The sequence below is a fragment of the Choloepus didactylus genome, chromosome 1 (assembly GCF_015220235.1).
Source record: "Choloepus didactylus isolate mChoDid1 chromosome 1, mChoDid1.pri, whole genome shotgun sequence".
NCBI classification, from domain to species: domain Eukaryota; kingdom Metazoa; phylum Chordata; class Mammalia; order Pilosa; family Megalonychidae; genus Choloepus; species Choloepus didactylus.
The window spans coordinates 98902637-98921972 of NC_051307.1; the positions used below are offsets into that span (position 1 = coordinate 98902637).

The 19336-nt window shown below is 41.7% G+C and overlaps 1 protein-coding gene across 2 annotated transcripts in view; it reads left to right on the forward strand.

Moving 5' to 3' along the window:
- The window catches only part of MB21D2 (Mab-21 domain containing 2), a 135399-nt gene that overhangs the window by 73897 nt on the left and 42166 nt on the right, over positions 1-19336 (forward strand). The window lies entirely within an intron of this gene.

Here is a 19336-nt window from a genome sequence, read left to right on the forward strand (position 1 = left end):
TCGGGTGGTTTCAGGGTAGGTTTTTGATCAAGGGAGGCAGAACTAGAAAGAACAAAGCTGAGCAGAAACCAAAGTTTGAAGGATTACACCCTATTTCACAATCAGCTGATGAAGTGAGCGTGGTATGGAAAACGGAATGGTGATTTTGGAGCTGAGAGATGGGAGGTAGGATCAGGATCTGTTGCCCAAGTCTAGCAGTTTAGGACTCAGGAGGCGCCTTGTCTGATGTGTGCTTGGAGGATTGCTGTGGCTGTGTACTGGCCTGGGCTGGGGACTGTGTAAGCACTTTTTCTGTTGTCTTCTTGACAGGTGGGCAAAGTAGAGGCTATCTATTTCTGTTTTACAGATGGGGAAGCCAAGGCTCAGAGAAGTGAAATAACTTACAGGTTATATGGCTGGTAAGTGGCAAAGCCAGAATTTAAAGGCAGGTTTTCTGTTACAAAGTCTCGGGTTCTTTCTTCTATCTCCCAGCTGTCTTACTGTTTATACGTACATACTGTACACACTTTGGCAGATTTCAGTCTGTTTCCCAAATAGAGATACACTTTTGTTTCTAATTTTCATATTCAAAAGTCCCTACCTCAATTGCTTTTGAGCTAGAAGGAGGCTTAGTGTCATGTCTCTATGGTTCCAATACAGTATGGTGTTAGCAGAGCTGGCCCTTAAGCTGTGATGACAGTCCCCTTGTCTTATCATAGCAGGTGGAGAAGCCCAGTGTACTAAAGCTGGGTTCTCAGCACCTTTCCCTCCTGGGAAGACCGATCAGCATTCCCCTGGGACACATCAAAGTCAGGAAGGAGCTTGCTTTCAACATTTCTCTCTTGCAGTTCCACTGATAGAGCTAACAGTGGCAGATAATCCTTTAGCAAGTACAGATGTGGATGACTGAGCCTCTCCCTGTCCAGGGTTGAATCATGTTACTCCCTTAGTTAATTGTCTGTAAGGTAAACTTCAAACTTTGTCTGGAATTGAAAGCCTTTGCAATTTGGCTTGAGCCTCCTTTTGCTACTGATCTCCCAGCCATCTCCCTGCCAGGCCTTCTTGGATGCAGCCTTCTTTCCACATCTGCCCTTCTATGTTTGCTGAACCTTTCTAGGCAGGAAAGGCCAAAAATGCTTTTTTCCTCCCACTCCAAAGCCATATTGCTTCTTTTTCTCAAGTCCTTTAAGGCTTCTATTAGTCAAAAACCGCGTGTCAAAAGGCAGGGCCTGTTCATTAGTTTTTCTGCTAAAGTTTCACTAGAATGGCCCTAATAGCACTTAACATGAGCAGTGGATTTGACAGCCTGTGAGTAATTGGGCAGTGTCTCCTTTCCCAGAGTAGAGTACCATTAAACTAGAGAGCCCCAGAGATCCTAGGGTCTAACAGTTCTTTGAATCTCCATGGGCATTTTGATGATTTTTCCTCTGTTACATAGGATGACTTGACAAGATTGATAACACTAATATTGTTTCTCACTGCCTCCTCAGAGCCGTCACAGTTGTGGAGGATTCTTTTTTGAATTCTGTGTATCACTTCCTAGTATGTTCTCTTTTATTATTACTATTTGACTTTATTAAAGAAAAGCGTAATTTGGAGTAAGTTCTTGCAGTTGAGGTGATTTAAGAAGAAACGAAGCTTATGCATTTCCTATAATTTTGTGTCTATAACATCTACAATATTTATGGCATTAATTTTGTAGTGCAATATGTTGTATACCAGAGCAGCATGTTATATACATGAATGGTGGCACTTTGACTGAAAAATGTGTCCCGTGGTAGCTTTGTCCTCAGGCATGTAGCTCAATATGCACACAGATTAAATGACCAAGTGAGTGTTCAGAAACCTCAGGCTCTGGCAGGCAGCCGTGGGAGGCCAGTGTTTGACGTGCTGGACAGTGTTCACGATTTGTCTCTCTTTCATCTCTTCTCTCCATTCTGTCTTCAGCTTCGCTCTATTCTAGTTAACTCCTCATTTCCTCCCCTGGAACATGACAAAAGGCTCGTCTGAGTTTGTTTAACCTCCCTGCCTCTGATCCTTATGCATCTTACCCATCTTCTACATTCCCACCAGCGGGTTATTGTCAATCTTGGTTACTGCCCAGACACCCTCTTGCTCAAGGACCCTGCTTGCTCTCCATTGCCTGAATCAGGTGTAGACACTGGCTCGGCATCCATGTCCCTCCACACACTGTCCGTTTGTTGGGTACTCTCCTGCCCCTATGCTTGGTTCACTCTTTCTCACATTCGAACAAATTATCACTCTCCCACCTCTCACAAATTCATCTTTCGTTCAAAACCCAGTTCCTTGACAGAGAACCCCCAGCCTGCAGGGATCTCTTCTTCTTCTAAACCTTGTAACTCGTAGTGTAGCCTAATGTGTTAGTTGTCTATTGCTGTGTAAATTATTTTACAGCTCAGTGGCATAGAACAACAAACATGTATTATCTCCCATAGTTTCTGAGGGTCAACAATCTGGGAGTGGCTTAGCCAGTGTTTCTGGCTCACAGTCTCTGCTGAGGTTGCAGTCAAGCTGTCAGCAGGGGCTACAGTGATCTGAAAGATTTGCTGGGACTGGAGGACCCACTTCTAGCTCATTCACCAGGCTGTCGGCAGGAGACCTCATTTCTTCACCTTCTGGGCCTGTCGGTCACATAGCCTTTCAATGACATAGCAGCTGGTTACTCCAAAGTAAATGATGAAAGAGACTGAGAGAGAAAGAGATTAAGAGATTGAGAATAAGAATGAGTAAAAAGAGGGAAGCCACAGTGTTCTAGTTTGCTGATGCTGCCTGAAAGCAAAACACCAGAAATGGATTGGCTTTTATAAAAGGGGGGTTATTTTGGTTACACAGTTACAGTCTTAAGGCCATAAAGTGTCCAAGGTAATGCATCAACAATCGGGTACCTTCACTGGAGGATGGACAATGGTGTCCAGAGAACCTCTGTTAGCTGGGAAGGCACGTGACTGGTGTCTGCTCCGGAGTTCTGGTTCCAAAATGGCTTTCTCCCAAGATGTTCCTCTCTAGGCTGCAGTTCCTCAAAAATGTCGCTCTTAGTTGCTCTTGGGGCGTTTTTTTCCTCTCTTAGCTTCTCCGGAGCAAAAGTCTGCTTTTAACGGCCGTCTTCAAACTGTCTCTCATCTGCAGCTACTCTGTCAGCTTCTGTGCATTTTTCAAAGTGTCCCTCTTGGCTATAGCTCCTCTTCAAAATGTCACTCTCAGCTGCACTGAGTTCCTTCTGTTTTGCCCTCATTTATATGGCCCCAGTGATTTAATTTAGACCCTCCCTGAATGGGTGGGGTAACAACTCCACAGAAACTATCCAATCAGAGTCATCACCCACAGTTGGGTGGGGCACATCTCCATGGAAACACTCAAAGAATTACAATCTAATCAACACTGACACATCTGCCCACACAGGATTATATCAAAGATAATGGCGTTTTGGGGGACAGAATATTCAAACTGGCACACACAGTGTCTTTTGTAGCCTAACTTTGGAAGTGCAAGCCACCACACTGACCCACCCTGGTATAATGTGGAAGGTGGCTACTTGAGAGAATGAATGCTAGAAGGTGGGGATCATTGGGAGTACACTGGGGCCTGGCTACCACACCAGCTTTGTCCTTTTGCATGCATATACACTATTTTTTTTTTTTTTTCCAGCTAGCCCGGGAACTGTTTGAGATCAGAGGCTGGTGTCATTCATTGTGTGGCTCTCTCAGCCCTAGCACTTACTTCATACAAAGTGCTTTTCGTGAAGATGCTTAGGGAGCTTTCACAACAACCTGTTGGCCTTAAAAAACAAAACAAAACAAAACAAAAACAGAAGGGGGAGCTGAGGCTCAGAGGGTTTATATCCAAATGAATCAGCTAGTATGTGGTGGAGCTCATGAATTCACTTCTAGATCTAAACCTATGTTCTTTACGTTATGCAAATGGTTTGCTGATAAACTGATTTTGATTTCTCTAAAACATTTTCTACTATCTGCTTCTTTTCTATTAGTTTTGGTGATAATTAGGAAGGACTTCGTACCATCTAATGATTGCAGGGAAGTGTTTGTATATATCAATTCTAAGAAGTTGTCTTAACTAACTGAAATCTCATTTTCCTGGCCTTCATTTACTCAGCAATTACCTCTCCAAGACCCTTGATTTATCTGCACTGTTCTGTTGAACAAGGGAACTTAAGAGGCCCATATGAGTGCCATGTTTCAGCAGGACTTTTTTTTATTGGGTCATTTGGGGAGATCTGGCCTATTACTGCCTACCACAAATGCTTTTCTACCATAGGTAGGCCCTTGCTCATCTGTTTCAAACAGGGAAGTCCCCAAAGAACAGAGTTGGGATTTTCTAGACTTGGTGGAATTGGGCTGTAATTTAAATTGAAACATCTCCTGATAAACTGTCATGCAAAATGTGACTCAGCTTCAGAGGGAGGGTCGGGGGTGGGGCGGTGGGGAGCAGAGAAAGAAAGAAAAGAGGAATGAAAGGAAAGAGAAGCCCTTGCTATATCTCTAATCACAAAGTTATGGTGGTTGAAACGAACAAAGGAGCTTTGATTTCTTTTTTCACTTTGAACAAAATTCTGGCCCCCTTTAGTTGACTTTCAAAATGTGGAATGGGTGTAATTGTTTCTAATTTCAGTCAGTCTTCTTTTATTCTCTGCAAAAAGGGGACCACTGTGGGTGGCTTCCTAAAACTCAGACACCTTGAGGTTTTTGTGTTCCCTCTCATGATTATCTTTTATGTCTGCAGGGGACATTTAGACTTCTCCTTGGAATTTTTAATATTGGCTAAAAGAACTTTTTTCTTTTTTTAAATATTCTTTATTCAGTTGTGTCTTTTAACCTTTACCCTCCATCCCCAATGGTTGGAAAGGTTTTGAGTTTTGTTTTTCAAGTCCTTTTCTTATCTCTGCATGAGTATGTTTTTTATTTTTATATTTTTTCCTGTAGTAGTCATGGGGTGGTTTAATATTAGATGTCTCACCACAATGAGTTTCCCCCAAAATGTGAAATTTCTTGGATCTCTTTAAAGTGTCTGAAAACAGTGGGGAAAAGGAGAAGATAAGAAGAGGGTTTGAAAACGAATTGGAAATGACCTTTCTCAGGTATATTTTGATATTCCATGGTGGTTATATAGTTGTTTTCTGCGTAGACTGGCATTTTCTTTAGTAGCTGTATTGAGTCAAATTCTTTTCCCCAGAGCTCTGAGGAAATTCCCATTTTGGTGGCAGTAGAATTCTGCCTCACTATTTTGATTCCATTTTTGCTTATTATCTATATCTTGATCTATGTAATAATACTTAAATATACATGTATAGACACAAGCATGCAATATTTCCAGAAATGTTCTTATTTACTTGCAGTTCCTTTTCACTCTCATCTTCAATATGAATGGACATTTGAAAATTCAGGGGAGTCATGTAAGTCCTTGAGAAGAGTGCCTGATGAGGTAGCTTTGGGCATTTGCTTAGGAATGTTTTACAGGGCCTGTCCAGTCATAGGGCAAAGGCAGGGCATTTCTACAAGAAAGAAAACACAGTTTGGAGCCTGGAGATGAGTGTCTCTCTGGGTGGAATTTCCTTAGAGAACAGCAAAGAGCTGCTTTGTCCTAGAAGGAAGGTACACAAGTCCAGAGAGGACATATGCAAAGAGAATTACAGTGACCTGAGTACCCTGGCCTCACACTTGTTCCGAACACCTTTGCTTCCGGTAGGTGTGCTAATTATCACAGTTGTTAATGTGTATAGCACTTGGTGGTTTGTCAACACTGGCATGGATTTTATCTTCTTTAACCATCACAAATCTACCTCCCACTCCCTCACTCTGAGGTCATAAATGATTTTTGACTAGCTTGACTTCATAAAAGGAGAATAATATAATAGTCCTCAGTTTCTCTCTTCTACCCTGCTCCCAGATTCCATGAGGCAGGGACACCACCATAATATTTCTGTATCTCTAGTTTCTACTTAATTCTTACCATATGACAGAAACATGGTATATTCTGGTAGTTTAAAATATGTTCACAAATTCTTTGACACTTCCTTCAAAAGATGGATCCTGATTCCCCTTGAACGTGGGTTGGAATTAGTGACTTGCATCTAATGAATAGGAAAAGGCCTAGGTGACTGTACAACTTCAGAGACTAGATCATAAAAAGCACTTCACTCCAGGGAAGTTAGCTGCCGTGTCATGAGGACGCTTAAGACATCCTATGGGGAGGCCCAAAGGCGAGGAGCTGAGACCTTCATCCAGCAGCCAGTGAGGAATTGAGGCCTATGGTCAACAGTTTGGAAGTGGAATCTTTGAGCCCCAGTCGAGCCTTCAGATGACTGCAGTCCCAGCTGATGACTTAACTGCAGCCTCATGAGAGATCCTGAGCCAGAACCACCCAACTATGCCACTCTTGGATTCCCAATGGACAGAAACTGGGGGTGATAAATGTTTGTTGTTTTAAGTCACTAATATGGAAATGGATAGATGGATGGACGGATGGATGGTCCCTCAAGGGGCCCTAGGCTTATAATGTTTCATATCGTCAATGCCATTGACTCTGTGATACTAACTGTGATCTGTAGACAGCGGCTACGTCTCAATTGTTTTCTTTCAACTCTGAAAAATGTATGGCAGCTGTGAATGTTTCCCAAAGTAGATAATACATCATAATCACCCAGGGAGCATTTAAAAACACAGTCTCCAAAGCCTTCCCAGACCCAAGAAATGGAACTTCCTATGGGTGGAATTGTTGAATGTATATTAAAAAAAACAAAACAAACAAAAAAAAACCTCTAGATGATTTGGACATTCTTGAATTTATTCAAGGATTGTCATTTGGCAACTACAGAACCAGAACTTTTTCCTTAGCTCAGTTCTGACAGTCGAAGGTTTGCTGTGGGACCATAACATTTTAGTTCTCTTTCAGGAACTCATTGTACTGCCTTCTTTGGTAGGGGAGCTTGCCATGGAATGATGAACTGCAACAAGTTCTCTTCCTTGATCCCCACCAATGTGCTCTGCATGGAGCCTGTGTCATCCTGAGATCAGGAGACTGCCTCCTCAGGCATTGCGTCTGACCAGGACTGGAGAAGGGGGACAGGTTCCAGTGCTAATGTTGGGTCTGATGCCTGGTATTATTTTCATAAACAGGCATGTTAATATGTGAGTGTCTCTCCATGTACACAGACTTCAGAAAGCCCATTTGGGAAAGAAAAGAGCACAGAAGAGAGTAGGTGGCTATGGAGAACACTCTCTAGAGGAAAGTTGTTGGCCTTTCAGAGTGAAGAGAGAAGGACTGATACCTACTGCATTCAACAGTTCTGGGGACAAACAGCAAATTTTAAGTTTGCATGTTTAGTTTCTCAATAAAATGCCACAATCCAATTTTAAAATTGGTTCTTCAAGCATCATGACTGTATACTGGGCCTGGTTTCTTTGATGTGTCTAGTTTAGATGTTGGTGTTGAGTGTTTCAGTATTTCATAGTATGATCTGTATTTTTGTAAAGGGAAAAAGTCTAGGTGGTTAAGAATACCTATTTCTCTTTTATGAGCTCTGCTCTAGGTCCTCTCCTGGCACTAGAAAGCTGCATGACCTTGGAAAAGTTACTTTCTTGCATTAGGGCTAAAGTCCTATCTTTTCCTCAGAGAAAGAAGAGTATTAGACAGGGTGATTGTTCCAAGTTCTCATCTGTGGGTAAACCTCTTTGCCATCCAGGTTGCCTTTGGGTGTTAGAGGTGCAGCGTGAAGCAGCAGTTGGGGTGGTGGTGGCGCAGGGCACCGTATGTGCAATGCTTTGGGTCTCTATCGCAGAGGTACAATAGTCAGAGTGAGCCCACTAAGCTGCATCTGGTCCTTTTCCTGCTTTCCCAGAAACAAGCCTTGAAGGTATCTCTGTATTTTACATGGGATCATAGCTAGAGTCATAGAATGCTGGTGATGAGGGGGAGCTTTGCATAATGCCCCTAATTTTATATTAGAGGAAGCTGAGGCCCAGGGAAGGTTTGAGCTATGTCTATAACTAGGTCTCTTGATTATAACCCAATTCCTTCCACTCGAAGACAAATAAGAACATACAAACATGTGCTGGCCTCCTCTTGCCTCATCCTAACACCTGGGGACACCCCAATTAATGAGTGATATGCCATTTTTTTCCCAAGCTCCAAGGAGGGGAGGACATGATGGTACTTCCTTGGAATGTGCTGAAAACATTCTAAAAATAGTGGCATCCTATAATCAAAAGCTTTTTGTCTAAGGGAGTGCTTTCTTCAACATTTTCTTATTCTTGGTCTGTTACTTAGCTGAGCCCCTCTTGCTACTCCATAATGGAACATTAATTTCATTATACACACAGGGCCGATATCATTCCCGTTCATTGTGGGCCTTTTGTATGGTAGGTGATTGTGTATGCATTACATATGTATTGTACAAAATTGACACTGATTTGTACATGTTGGCCACCCTTGATTGATAGTCCAAAAATATTCTTTATTCTGGGTCACAGATTTGAACCAGAGAGGAGGAACTTCTATATTTTTCTGCTCATGTTTCTGAGGTGACATTTACTAGATTACTGATTTGAAGGCCCCAGATGGCATTGTGTGTCTGGATGGAAACAGCTCAACTACCAAAGGAGGACAGGTTTCTCACTATGAGCTGTGGGATCAAGGCTAGTAATTCTGTAACTTGCCAGAGTTTTGTTATATTTAAACAGATGAAGAACAGAGACAGACAATAATACAAGCAATCCCTTTTATTTTTAAATTTTATTCCAGAGTTAGGACTGGAAACGATTCCTGATGTCCAGTTTAAATTGTTTTAGATCTGACAGGCTTTTAAAATGTTTTGAGGAATCACATCAAATTGTCATCAAAATTATTTGTTTCTGAAATCCATCAGAAACTTGGGAATCAGAAACGTGACTTGGCCCTTTATCTGGGTTAAATGAAATAAAATTAGTAAATATTGTTGGGTGCTTTTTTAAGATGCTTTCTAAGGATCTGTGGACAAATCAAGTAAGAACAATCCTCAAATATCTGTGTCTGAGGTAGAAAGCAATTGTATACATAATCCAGTGTACCTTTCAGTCCATCCTTGGAAGGAAAATCTGTCAGCAGCATGTTGGTGTTCCCAGTTTTTTTCTTTTATTCACATGATGGAAAAAAGAGCATTTCCTTGTTGTGAACCCACTGAAAGAGAAAGGCTGCCCGGACTTTTGCCAAGAGTCTGAAGCAGAGACAGCTGAGTTTAAGCACCTGTTACATGTTATTTATAAAGTGAATATCTGCATGAAAATAATCAAGGTATCTTGTAATGTTCTACTGTTTTATGAGAATGATTTGCCATTTTTCATTTTATCTCTGCCATTCATGAGACAGAATATTTGTATCACAGACCCATCCTATTTAGGAGAATTCCTACATGATTTATTCATTCACCAAATATTTATCGAGGCCCCCTGTGCTCGGCACTGGGGATATAACAGTGAGCAGCAACAACAAAGACAGGGTTCCTGTTCTCAGAAGCTTACATTTTAGTGGGAACAGTGGTCATTAATAAAATAATTTCACTTTTAAAAGTGTAACTGCAAGTTGGGATACATTTTCCCAAGGAAAGGAACATGATTCTGGAGGATATGGGAGTAGATAATAAAGGATACAGTCCTGGACTGTAGGAGCTAGGGAAGCCTGAGGACCGATTCTGGGCTGAGAAATGAAGTATGAGGAGGGGTTAGCCAAGCTGGGAAGGGCAGGGAGGCCATGGCCAGAGAACATTCAGGCAGAGGAAACATGTTGCACACGCAAAGAGGTGGCATAATGGAATAGCAGAGGGTTGGGGATAAGAGGACTTTGATTTTTGTCTGTTTTGTTGGTTTGTTTTTTTTTTTGTTTTTTTTGGGTTGGGTTGGGGTATAATTCTGGGAAAAATAATTACTTCTTTGGGCCTTGTGATGGTTAGGTTCATGTGTCAACTTAACCAAGTGATAGTACCCAGGTGTCTGGTCAAGCAAGCGCTGGCCTAACCGTTACTACAAGGACATTTGTGGCTGGTTAATAAACCAGAAGGCTGGTTTATTAAATCATCAGTCAGTTGGCTGCAGCTGTGACTGATTACATCAATGAAGGGTGTGTCTTCCACAATGCGAGAATGCAGTCAGCTGGATTTAATCCAATCAGTTGATGACTTTTAACCGAGACAGATAGAAGACCTTCACTTCTTCTTTGGCTGACCAGCGAAGCATTTCCTGAGGAGTTCATCAAACACCTTCACTGGAGTTGCCAGTCTGCTGCCTGCCCTATGGAATTTGGACTCGTGTGTCCCCACAGTTGCATGAGACACTTCTATAAAATCTTATATTTATAGATATCTCTTGTTGATTCTGTTTTCCTAGAGAACCCTAACTAATACAGGCCTCATATCCTTATTTGCATAATTTCAGAATTTTTGAACCACAGACTCTAAGCGACCTCAGAGTGGCTGAACTAGATTCATTAATTCACACAAACTGACTGAGCCCCTCACGTGTACCAGGCAAAGTGCTTGGATCCTGGGATTCCAGTATGAATTAACAGGAATCACTGACCCTGAGGAGCTTGGTCCAGCAGCAGAGACAAATCCATGAGGCAACTAATTGTGGTGATGTGTGATGAGTGTCAGGGGAGCACAAAGAAGGACAGGGTTAGCCCTGATGGAAGGAAAGGGACAGTCTGAAGGGCTTCACAAAGTGAAATACTTTTCATCAAAGGAGAGGAGGATGGAGTCAGTCTGGGCAGCCAGAATGGTATGAAAAAATTCATGGAGATGGGGCTATTCATTGGGGCTGCAGTGAGTAACACTACTCCATACTCTGAAGGATTGATGACTTTCCATGTCCTTTTGAGAATCCACATGCACTCAGATCTCCAGGGTAGATCAGAAGGTTGATTAATGCAGTCCTTGCCCATAGTCTCCTTGCCCTGTAAAGCTCGAGAAGTGTAGAAACTGTTTGTGTGCTCTGGCATACTTTCCCATCTGTCAGAAAATGCCCTTTCCACAGCAGGGTTCTTGTGACTTAATTATTGTTTGTGGGATATTTAGAAGTTCAGGTCAAGGATGAATTTCTGCTGCAAAACTGAAGGCACATGAGTGAGATGTTTAAAATGAAGTGTAAGTTGTGTTGTTTTTTTTGCAGGGAAGGATTTTAATGCCCCGAATGCAGTGCCATAGTAGAGTCAGATTGTCAGAATATTATGTTGTACACCAGAGAGAGACAAGAAGAGCCTTTTGAGAAAGTGCCCTAAGATTATTTTTTGTTTGTCCTCTTAGTTATAGGGTATGAATGGGGCATAAAAATTGCTTTATTCAGATAGGGTTAGCATTCCTATACTGTTTAAAAGCCTGGCCAAAAAATTGGCATTAGAAGGGACAATCCCAAGCAACTTGCAGAATGGCTGCTAGAAATTTGGGTTGTAGTTATTCAGTCTAAATGTGATTAGAAACAAAACCAAACTTAAGTAGCATTATTGATTTTAAAATTCGTTCCCAGCTTTCTTTCACAAGGGTTTGAGGACCTTAAGGGAAAAAAACATGACTATAACATGGCCATTAAAATATTGGGCAAAGCCAAAACCTCACAAGCAGACTTGTGCAGCAGCAAATATGTTTTCTTTGACCTAGTTATGTAGCTATTGTGAAAGTTGTTATTGTTTTGGGCTGAGCATTTTAACTGAGAGATTCCTGGCAGTCTAAGCAAAAAAGGGAAATATAGACAGCAACTTTAATTGACTGATAAAAAGGAAACAGTTCAGCCCTTCAGGAGATATATTCTTTAGTGTATGTATTATGTGGATTTTTATACATATATAGACATTCTATACATGTATATAAATATTGAATAGTATAGTTTGCTGTGTCTTCAGTAAGTTCTCTAGCAGATGGCCCTCTCCTTGAAGATCTTGCATTGACTTTCAGTAAAATCTTAAACCTAGTTGAGCCTTCTTAGTGGGGTCATGGCTAAGGCAGTACAGGTTTGTGGTTTTCTATTACAGTTTGATGCAAGGGAAGATAGTAAGTGGGTAGATAGTATGTTGTTTAGTTCTGTGTTTTAAAACTGGTCTCTTCATGAGAACATCTCCAGGGTCCTTTTCAAAATACAAATTCCAATGCCTGGCCTAAATTTACCGAAACAAAGTCGCTAAGCATGGGGCCTGGGAATCTGTATATTTAGCAAATACAGCAAGGGATTTCTTATACTTAAGCAAGTTTAGGGAACACTGCCTTAAATGGTTTTCCTTGACTACTTTTCACTCTCTGCTGTGCCTTGTAGCAGTCATTTCAAGCATAAATTGTGTTAGGAGTCTGGGGCAATGGTATTAAAAGTGTGGTGATGAAACCCAGCGGAGCCACTTTAATTAGCTGGCCTGGACAGCCATAAGGCAAATTCTCTGATCACTGCTTCAGGATACTGCTGATCAGTTCCTTCCAGTACCTTCTCATCTCTTATTCCAGTGGTCCTTACAACTTCTCAGTGTGGTGGGCCATAGAAGCATAATAACTGTATTTCATTAATTTTAAAATGCACATTTTCCCACAATTTTATATTTTTAAAATTTGTATCCATTTAAGATCGTCGGTATGTGAATTTGATGGAATTTTTTTCCATCTTATGGTTCATCTTATAATCAAAGGTGTTGAAGATTTAATGGACTGTAGTAGCTCCTTTTATAGATGAGACATTTGAGACACTCAAAAGGTGATGTGGCCTTGGGGAGTCACTAGTAGTTGGGGGACCCAGCTCTCATACCCAGCTCTTTGCCCATATTCTAGTTGCCTACTGCCAAATAACTACTCCTGAACTTAGTGGCTTAAAACAGCATTAAACATTTATTATCTTACACAGTTTCTGGGGGCCAGGTATTTAGGAATGACTTAGCTGAGTCTTTCTATCATGGGGTCTCTTGTGAAGTTGCAGTTAAGGTGTTGGTTGGGGATGCATTCATCTGAGGGCTTGACCAGGGCTGGAAGTTCTGCTTACAAGCTGGCTCGCTTACATGACTGGCAAATTGGTGTTGGTCGGTGGCCTCAGTTCTTCCCAATGGGGACCTGTATCATGAAACGTTCTTTGGAGAAACAAAACCATCAGAGTGTGTGTGTGTGTGTGTGTGTGTGTACACACAGAAAGAGATTTATTCTAAGGAATTGGTTCATGTGTTTTTGAGAGCTGACAAGTCCCAATTTTGTAGGGCAGGCCAGAGGCTGGAGATTTTGGTAAGACCTGATGTTGATGTCTGAGGCAGAAGTTCTTCTGACCTCTGGAACCCTCTGTTTTTGCTGTTGAGACTACCACCTATTTGGATGAGGCACTTTATGGAGAGTAATCTGTTATACCTAAGGTCAACTGACTGTAGCTGCTAATACCATCTACGACATACTTCCACAGTAACAACTAGACCACTATTTGACCAAACAACTGGATGTCATAACCTAGCCAAATTGACACATAAAAGTAAGCATCACAGGGCGTCTACACAAAGTTCCTTTGCATGTCCTCACAGCACAGTGTTTGCCTTCCCACCACTGCCCCCCAGTGAGTGATCCAAGGGACAATACCTTTTATCATCTAACTTCAGAAAGTCTTATACCATCACTTCCCCCCAATCTATTTGTCACACAGACCAATCTTGATTCAGTGTGGGAGGGCTCTACACAAGGGCGTGAATACCAGGAGGTGGGGCTCATTGAGGGCTGGCTGTTTCCTTCACACCACACACCTCCAACATAGTATTGTCCTGATCAGCTTGTCCGTCTTAACTTTAGGCCAGGTTCTTAAATTGAATGAATGCTCCCTCTTTGGGGTAACACTTCTGAAACTTACATATGTCTACAAATCCCCGTATCTCCTGTTAAAACACAGATTCTGATTGAGCAGGTCTGGGATGCAGCCTGAGAGTCTGCCTTCCAACAAACTCCCCGGTGCTAATGCCCTGGTTTTCCTGGTCCTTGAATAACTCTTTGAGTAGCAAAATGAACTGAACCCAGCAGGCGTCCTGTAGCACTATCTCTAGGGCTGCTCTGCAACAAAAACTCCTTTCTTCTCCTCAAGGAGTACGTGCCTTCTCTTTTTATTTTGGCAGAAGACAAATGGTTTGAGGGGAAGGAACTGGGAAAAACAGAGCCGTCTACTTGGTGAGGTTGGTTAAGAGAAAGGGAGGTAGCAGATAAGAGCCCATACGTTATTAGGAAGGCAGCTCGCTGTGGCTGTGAACCTCTTCACAAGGTCAGGTTTCAGACAGCAACAGCTGGGTTCTCAGAATGGCGAGGTAATTAACTTTGCAGGGTGTGAGGGTGGGGGTGGGATGGAACACAGTGTTGAAAATGAAAACGTGTCAATGTCTTCAGAGCTCAGATGCCCATGGGTGATCCATCCTTTTCCCACCTCTCTCCTCTCTCCCTCTTACACACACACACACACACACACACACACACACACACACACACACACACACCCACACACACACACCTTCCTGCATTAGCACTCAGGAAAGCTCTAGATCCACAATACATTTCTCTGAATAAAATGAAAATTAGAGCTGAAACAGTTCCCTAAATGCTGCCGCACTTTAAACTGCCTGGCCGAGTCCCAGAATACTGTCACTGGCCCTCTGCCTTTTTTCTTGCCTGCGGCCAAACCTCTGTCCTGTGCTACACATCAGTTAAGGAGAACACATTAGGCTGTGAGCTCAACAAGAGGGGAGCTGTGTCTGTTTTGTTCATCTCTAAATCTCGGTATACATTCATATGTTTGTAAAATCAATGAATTAATACAGGAATGAATAAACCATTGTGATAGGTTGTAAGAGGGAACTTTTGAACCTGATGAATCTGGCAGGAAACATGGTGAGGTTTCTGCAGTGGAATGCAGGGAACTCCATTTTCAAATTCTTGTGGTTGGTGGGAACCTTTGGAAGGGGTTCAAGTTCATTACCTACTGCCTTCTCATTAGCCGTGTCAGTCTATAACTGTAAAAACTGAAAGTTAGTATTTACTGAGCACTTACTATGTGCAAGATGCCTACATTTTTTTCATTTAATCTTCTAATTTAAGAGGAAGGTAATTATCACCCCTAGTTTGCAGAGCCTGTGAGAGATGAAGGCATTTACCTTACCCAGCTGGTATTGCAATACATTCCAGATGGGGTTCAGCCTAATCCAGTACTTAGTGGCCACTGGGTCACAGAATGAGACATTCAGAGTTGAAGATAGGCTGCAAAAACTGGAAGTATTCTTAATGTTTAGTCTACACAAAACATCTGACCTTGGTGCAGTGGGCAGAGGGCTTGTGTGTACAGAGATGCATTTCATGTGCCTTCTGCTCCAGAAGAGTCTACATTTTAATGGGAAATTGATTTGTCAAAGGATCACAGTCATCTGAGGCTACTCATTAAATATCAACCAATCCCTTTCTGGTTGGTGGGAATACAAAATGGTGCAGCCACTTTGGAAAACAGTGCGGCACTTTCATATTAAAGTTAAACACACACCACACACTTACTGAGTGGCACAGCAGCAAATCCAGTCCTAGGTATTTACCTGAGAGAATGGAAATATATGTTCACACAAAGACCCATGGTCAGTTGTTTACAGCAGTTATGTAAATACCTGGAAACAACCCAACTTTCCATCAACTGGTCAACAGATAAACAGTTGTGGCGCATGCATACAGTGGAATACTACTGATCAATAAAAAGGAGCAAGCTACAGATGAATTCAATAATGTGGATAAATCTCAGAAGCTTATGCTAAATCTAAGCAGCCAGCCACATAAGGCCACATACTGTTCCATTTGTGTGCCATTCAGGAAAAGGCAAAGCTGTATGGACAGAAATTGGATTAGAGATTACCTGGAACCTGGGAAGGGGATTGCCTGCAAAAGGATGTGAGAAAACTTTATGGGCTGATGGAGATCCACTATATCTTAATTATGATGGCAGGTATACAACTATATATATTTGTCCAAACTCATGAAATTATATCTTTGAAAAGGGTGTGTTCATTTGTCAAACTCTGCTGGGGATTAAATTGTATCTCCCACAAAAGGCATGCTCAGGTCCTGGCTCCTGGCCCCTGGTCCTGCAGGTGTGAACCCATTTGTAAATAGGACCTTTGAAAATGTTTTTAGTTAAGATGTGCCCAGACTGAATGAGGATGGGTCTTAATCCAATGTAGCTGAAGTCCTTATGAGCAAAGGAAATTGGATACAGAAGGAGAAGCCATGGGAAGCAGCCAGACACTGGAAGTCATTGGAACCCGGCAGAGAGAGCCACGTGCATTGCCATGTAACAGAAAAGCCAAGGAACCCCAAAGATTGCAGCCAGCCAGAAGATGCTGTCTCTGGGAAGAAACAAGCATTTGAAACTGTGCGCCAATAAATTCCTGTTGTTAAGCCAACCCACTCTATGGTATTTGTTTTAGCAGCTGAGAAACTAAAACAAACTCAAAAGGGGTGTATTGTATATAAATTTTACCTCAGTAAAGTTTTAAAAAATATATCAACCAGTCTAAATCCATCATTTTCCAGATGGGGAAACCAGCCCCAGATGAGGAAGTGGCTGGCTGTCGCAGTTGTGAGTTGTGGAGCACAGGTTTCTTGGCCTGCAGGTCTGAGGCAGAAGTGAGCTGGAGCCTGGGCCGCCTGTCTTAATCCAGAGCACATTCCAGAAAGGATTTGAGTGCTGATGCTTAGCTCTCAATTCATCACTCTGTGTGTGGCTTTTTAAAACCCACACTCTATGGTGCTACTCATCAGGCTTTTGACCTGCAAATTGGCTGGAGGGTTTCTAATTAGTAAATAAGATAGATTTGCATTCAGCCACAATCCAAACAATAAAAAGCCCCAGTAATGAACTTGTATGGACATACGCCATTCTACTTTCATGAGATGAGAAAAAGACAAAACTGTATCATTAATTTATTTGGAAGAGTACCTTGTTAGGGCATTGCTACCCTGTCAGTCTAGAATGAATGAGAGATTTACCAGAGATTCCACACCAATACCTTGTAGCAGAAAGCAGATGGGATTTGGAGAAATCCAGACCAGGTTTCCACTCCTGAATCTTTTACTTCCTAATTTCATATCTTTTACTTCCTAATTTCATATCTTTTAAAGCATATAAACCTCTCTTTCTGCAGAATAGTAACCATAATTCCTACCTTGAAGGGGATGCTGTGGGGTTTAAATGAGAGACTGGAAAATAGAGCTAGGTGAAATTTCTCCAGTGTGTGTGCCACCAGGCCACATGCTTTCCACAGGTTCTCTGTATCCTCAGCAGTTGTTATCCCCAGTGTAGGGATGATTCAGCCCAGGGTAAATAATTTGTCAGTGATTGTTTCACCTGATCAGAACTATTGGGCTGCATGTAGAATTCAGTAAATGGTTGTGGACTCTGAATTAAACCTTATTTATAAAATAATTGGTTTGGGAGGCTATCATGGGGTGAGGTTCTGCTTCTTAATTTGAGAGAAAGCCTTATTTTATACTTTTTGTCTTTTACACAAGACTGGGAAAGCAACTGAGGCCAAAGTTTGGACCCTGAGTGAGTGCTAAACCTCTGGTTGAGGAGAAGCTATCCTTCCCAATCTCCTTTCCCCTCAGCCTCCTCAGTCTTCTATATGTCCAGGAAAAAATGTCCCAACAACCCAAAAAGACCTTGTGCTCTTGATTTAGGCCCTAGCTAAATTCAGACAGCCAGGGAGACTCTCTACTTATCCCTCAGCAGAGTGGCTCTCTGGATCATTCTCTGTCATCTCAAACCCTGTCTGCTCTCTAAGATCTAGAGGCTGGTTTAATACTAACTGATACAGCATCAACTAAGTTAAGGGTTGACTTTTGCTGAATTTATTTATTTTTCCTCTTTTGCCATTGCAGTTTTCTACCAAGTATGTTTTCCATTTTTACTTGAAAACACATCTCTCTCACATAGCAACATAAGCGTAGATTTGGAAAACATCAACTAACTGTAACTAGCGTAAGTAAAAGACACCTGGCCAAATAATTCCTATATGAATATGAGTGTAAACGTACCAAGGACAACAGAATTGGTTTATGTGTTATGCATGTTTAAATTTCTTCATGTGCCTTGACTCAACTTTCCTTTCTTAACCATTGTCATCCAGTATTCAATGGTTGTCAGACTTAATAGATCCTAAGGTGCCCTGCCCAACCCAGTGTACCATTTTGTGTCGTGGATTATATCAAAGGACATAATTTGGGCTGAAAATAAGCATCTAGGTTCCAGAATACAAAGATAGTGATAAAGGTGAAAATGCTGTGTGGAAGCAATAAAGCACATGATTATCTAGATGCCAGGGATTTCTCTACTACCCAGGGCAGAATTTTTTTTTTAATTCAATTTTATTGAGATATATTCACATACCATGCAGTCATACAAAGCGTACATTCAGTTGTTAACAGTATCATTATATAGTTCTGTGTTCGTCACCAAAATTAATTTTTGAACATTTTCATTACCACACACACAAAAATAATAAGAATAAAAATTAAAGTGAAAAAAGAACAATTAAAGTAAAAAAGAACACTGGGTGCCTTTTTTTTTTTTTGCCCCCATTTTTCTACTCATCCATCCATACACAGGACAAAGGGGAGTGTGGTCCATATGGCTTTCCCAATCACACTGTCACTCCTTATAAGCTACATTTTTATACTATCGTCTTCAAGATTCAAGGGTTCTGGGTTGTAGTTTGATAGTTTCAGGTATTTACTGCTAGCTATTCCAATTCTCATTAGAACCTAAAAAGGGTCGTCTATATTGTGCATAAGAGTGCCCACCACGGTGACCTCTCGGCTCCTTTTGGAATCTCTCTGCCACTGACGCTTATTTCATTTCCTTTCACATCCCCCTTTTGGTCAAGAAAATGTTCTCCGTCCCACGTTGTTGAGTCTAGATTCCTCCAGGACAGAATTTTTATCCTCTTGGATAGTTTAGGAGAAAAACAGGAGTCAAGTGGTCCAAATGGAAGAAAATAAAGACAGCCTGCCACAGCCTGCCAGCACCAGCCCAGAGCGCTTTCCACTAACCCACATCACATTCCCTTTGTGTAGATTATTTAATAAATTCATTTCACAACCCGTAGAGCACAGTAGGAAACAATGCAATTACTGAACCATAGGAACACAGCTGCCAACATCTTGTTGATTCAGAATTGTCCAAACACTTCCATGTGGGGGCGGGACTGATGCAATTTGCTGGTTCAACAGTTGACATTGATAAATTGGAGTTTCATTTCCTTCACCTTCTGTTGGAGGTGCTAATGAGCATTGAAAGGCTGGAGAAATAGAGAAAGGAGAGGAAGGAGGATCGTA